General features: G+C 37.2%; 1 pseudogene; it reads left to right on the top strand.

Moving 5' to 3' along the window:
* Positions 1-682: 682 nt before the first annotated feature.
* LOC127136462 (nucleolar complex-associated protein 3-like) lies at positions 683-1,417 on the top strand (annotated as a pseudogene).
* Positions 1,418-5,176: the final 3,759 nt, after the last annotated feature.

The following is a 5,176-nucleotide window of genomic DNA, read 5'->3' as shown; positions in this document are numbered from 1 at the left end:
ATATTTCTCAAATATTCAAACCATAACTTTTACCGCATTTTATTACATTTTTATGCAAGATAACGTGACAACAACCAAAACCCTATTGTTACCTAAAGCTAGAATTAATACAACCATCGAACGGCGGTGATATCTTACAATCCCTGTGGATACGATAACAAAAACCCGACACTTAAAATTACAACTAACACCCGCAAAATTTAAGGACTTTCTACAGGAAGTTTTCGCAGATTTTGGCATCATTTTTCCGGGCAAGTCTCTGGATATTTCAGTAGGAGTGAAAAACTTGTGTATCTTCTGGTAGTAACATGGAACTGTTTGATGCATGCTTAACCGGAGTGTCTAAATCACAAGCAGTACAACATCAGTCCAAGCTTCTAGAAACAATTTCCTCTCTTACATCAAAACCACTGGCAAAACTAGCCACCGGGATCAGCAAGCTTTATGAAAACTTCAGTCAGAAACATGAAATGCATAGTTGGACAGAAAGATTTAGGCTTTGGCTAAAGGAACTGTCAGCTAATATTACTCAAATACACCTGCGAAAAAAATTAACGATTAACTCCAACAGCATTCAAAGGCACTCACTGTAATATGTGTTGAGAACAAATTTCATCGTATCCGGTTAAGATTAACTGCCTTAGATCATAGACATGATTTCGCTGCACCTGATTAAACAAATAACAACACATCTGAGAAGTTTCCTAAATGTCTGACTGTATCTGAACGCCTCCAATGTTGCATCGTTGCTTTTAAAGTGATGAGAACCAATCTTGATGCCTTACAGGACTTCAATGTCCATCTTTACAATCTCCTACTTGAATACAGACCTGGAAGAGATCAAGAAGAGGTGTTAGCAGAGGCTTTGAAGATAACGCTGTGCGACGATGGGTAGCATGACATGCAAAAAGTTGCTGCTTTTATAAAACGTTTGGCTACATTGTCACTGTGTGTTGGATCTGCAGATTCTATGGCGGCCTCGGTCACAGTAAAGCACCTTTTTCTGAAAAATATCAAGTGCAAAAATTTGTTGGAAAATGACACTGGAGGGGGCTCTGTTTCTGGCACAATTCTGAAATATCTACCATATGCGACGGATCCTATTTTAAGCGGCGCCCTTGCCTCTGTACTTTGGGAACTGAGTCTTTTGTCCAAACACTATCATCCAGCCATATCGACAATGGCAACAGTCCTTTCAAGCATGAGCACTGAACAAAACCAACTGTTCCTCTCCAAGTCTTCTCCTCAACTAGCTTTCAGGGACATGTCTGTTGACCAAGAACTATGCTTTGAAAAAGGTGGCAGTCTAAAATTAAACAACAAGAAGAGACGATCAAATGGCAATGCTACAAACCAAAGCCATGTGAAAAACAAAAGCTCCTCATGTTTTCACCGAATTCACTGCAGTAAAACATAGCATTAGCAAAGCGTTAAAATTCAAGAAATAATCCCAAAATGAAATGGAGACAAAAATTCAAAGGAAAAGCACAGGCTCAAATTACCGTTTCCAAATCTAGCATCAAACAAGACGATCCGATTCTGAGCACATCAAAAGGAGTTTGCAGAGATACTCTTTTGAACTCCATATACCAATCCGAAACCCTAAAGTTGTGGACATAAAAGGAGGGAGAGGGATCAGAGCACAAAAAGAGGAGGAGGAGGGGGTTCGGCGGCTACGAAATTTCTCATCAATCTCACAGTATCCTTTCGCACAGTGCATTAAACTCAATCGAGTGAAATTACCTGAAGCGACGACTGCGAAGAAAAGGAGGCGGAGGCAGTTCAGAGGAAGACCAAATCGACCAAATCGTCGTCGCGTCCGCGGGTTCACAGGTTATCACTCTCTCTTTATGCATGACGCGTTCGACTGTTTACCGCTATTTGTTTGTCATTATTCGAATCCATCACCGATATCACCCTTTTTGCCATTCGCGCTTTATAATTGAAATTGGAAGCGAGGACCTTGGGGTTATTTCGTGACGCTTCTGTACGGTTTAGGTGTTGTTGTTCTGAAAAAGGGGGAGGGAGTTCTGATTTGGGAAAGAAGGAGACGGTGGCTCAAACAAATCCAGTTTTGGGTTTATTTTATTTTTTTTACCTGATTTGTCATGCTGTTGGGCTTCGATTTCTAACGAACCAAACAAACCCAGACAGTCTAAGAGGCTATTGGGTGTTCATTCGGCCCAAGTGTTTGTGGCCCATGCTGACTTTTTTTTTATTATTTTATTTCATTTGGTTCTTTGGTTATACGATTGGGTCGTTGTTAGGATTACAAGTGACCATCGGTGGCCTAGTGGAGGGGAAGTGGTCTCACCTCCCTTTGGGTAGTGGGTTCAATACCCATATATAGCATTTTATTTCTTTAGCATTCATTTTTTTCATGTTTATGTTTTATTATAATTTCTCCTATACTCGTAGTTGCATTATTGTTTAATAACACAAATTTGGTTTTCCTTTAATTTCATCATCCATTCAAAGCCGCTTTAAACTATTAAAATCATACTTTTCTCTATTCAATATCGAGCCCATTTCCATACCCTTGTAAGTCGATTGCTTTTAAGCATCGCCATCAACCTCACATAGCTTACTCTTGGGCTTTCTTACAATGAGCCGGTTCTCTTGCACTTACACTCATACATTGCATTATTTGTTGTTTGGGCCCGATTTAATTATTTCATGATTTTGAATCCCCATTTGACAAAATGTACCCCACTCCCCCGATGTGTAATAATTTTGTATTGTTTTATTTCTTTATTTGTTTGACTGTTTAGTTAGATATTAACACAAGAATAAAATCAATTATTTCCAAAAAAATACAAAAATATGACTCGATCCAACGTCGAGTATTTTCTCAATAAACAAATCAATTCATTTCTCCCCCTATTCTATTCCATTTATTTCAAACTTTCATCAAACGCTTGATTCAACGTCAAGCCATTTTTTCTAATAAAAACTCAAAAAAATATTAATTTATAGTTAAGACCTTTTCAATAAAGATGGAAGTGGAACGTGGTGTATACCGCGCACTCCTAAGACTAAGATTCGAGACGTATGCCTCGCTTATCTTAGCTCTCGCCATCATCCAAATTTATCCACTTTGTTCTCTCTCAAACACTCATTCAAATTTCTCTTAAACGTCCATCAATACTTGATCTAGTGTCAAGTCATTTTTTACAACAAAACTCAAAATACCTAATTCTTATTTAACACTTTTTCAATAAAGGTGGAAATGGAACATGGTGTATACCATGCACTCCTGAGATTAAGATTCGAGATGTATGCCTCGCCTATCTTAGCTCTCGCCATCGTCTAAAATTGTCAATGCGGTTTCTTCAAACCCTTTCTCAATCAAATTCCAAAATACTTAATTCCTATTTTAACCTCTTTCAATAAAGATGGAAATGGAACATGGTGTATACCGTGCACTCCTGAGGCTAGGATTCGAGATGTATATCTCGCTCATCCAAGTTCTCGCCATCACTCAAAGTACATCCAACCAATCAAACTCTTTTCTCGCCGCCGTGCGATTAATCAAAAACCTTTTTTTAAATGGAAGATATATTGTCTTAAGTGATACAAAACAATGTTTCGGCCATGATTGTTGAGTAGAGATAAATGACGCTTTTCCGAATGTAGATTTATAAATCCGTCCGATGTGTGGTATGCGTCCACTCCTCATCTGTTTTGGGTAAAACGATGTTTTCGTCGGTTAATACCATATAGCTTTCGCTAAAATCGACCAACAAACAAACATTTTTCTACCCAGAACTACGTAAGCCTTGATTTCTCTTTTGAGATACGTAGGAGCAGGATTCGTAAATCTTGTCAGGCCCACTAATAAAAAACTTAGGTTTAGTCCTTCGTTAAAAAATCCAAAAACATTTCTTCTCTCTTATATTCTTTCTTTCCCACCTAATAACTTGAAAAGCCTAATATTTTAACTAACACTAACGCACACAACTGACCTAATGGTTCCCGTTGAGTACAACGGACGTGAGGGGTGCTAATACCTTCCCCTTGCGTAATCGACTCCCGAACCCTGATATTGGTTGCGATGACCATATCTTATCCTTTCTTTTGTCTTGGGTTTTATCGATATTTCCCCTTTCCTTTTTAGGAATAAATAAAGTTCGGTGGCGACTTTGTTCAGTCCATCATTGCGAGCGTGCGATCGCGCTTCGCTTTGAAGTCGTATCCCCATTTTTTTTCGAGGTGCGACAATGGGATTTGTTTGTTGATCTTCAAATTGAACAAAACCCTAATTCATGACATGAGACCTTGGGCCATTGGGGTTTGCATCATGCTATGTTTGTTTTGGATCAATCATTTATTGACAGGGGCTTGTTATATGTCTATGTGTTGGATGATCCATTCGGTCCAAGACTTCGTTTCATTCATGCCTCATTCATGGTTTCATTCATATCCATAATCCATTAATTCATTCATAGTGCATCCATTGGTTCATTAATTCTTGATTCATAATTCTCATTCATGGTTCATTTAATGAAATCTTATAAATTCATAGTTCATTCAAAGATTTGATTCAAATGAGAATTTTTGGAGGAATTTTGTTTATTTGAAAAGAAAAACATTTTGTATTAACTTAAAGCATCATTTTTATTCAAAGTTGTTCATTCATTCACACAAAATCACGTTACAATGTCTATACAAAAATTACAAAGCAAAAAATTGATTTTTAACCTATAAGAATCTTGTGAAATGGCTATATGATTAGCGATTTTGTAAAAATATTAGCTAACTAACTTTTGGCGACCACATATTCTAAAGTAAACTTTTTTCAACATGATCTCTGAGAAAATGATGCATGATTTCTATATGTATAATGTGTAAATGCAGCACAATATTCTTACTAAGAGTGACAATGCTAGTGTTATTGCATTTGATTGGAACACATCGAATTTTAAATTATAATCTAATAGATGCTTTAGTCATAAGACTTGTGCATAAAACTTACAGACGACTACATGTTCTACCTCAATGACAGAAAGAGCAACACTATACTGCTTCTTACCGTGCTAAGAAACTAAAAAAATTCCAAACAAATGTCAAGAACCACTAGTACTCTTCCTGTGTAATTTATAACAAAAAAAGTTAGAATTGGAGAATCCTACAAAGATATACTCGCTTCCATTGCGAACCTAAGAAGATGATGTGA

Source organism: Lathyrus oleraceus, chromosome 4, assembly GCF_024323335.1.
Source record: "Lathyrus oleraceus cultivar Zhongwan6 chromosome 4, CAAS_Psat_ZW6_1.0, whole genome shotgun sequence".
NCBI classification, from domain to species: domain Eukaryota; kingdom Viridiplantae; phylum Streptophyta; class Magnoliopsida; order Fabales; family Fabaceae; genus Lathyrus; species Lathyrus oleraceus.
Note: the sequence above shows the minus strand (reverse complement) of the source record. Positions and strands in the feature narration are given on the sequence as shown.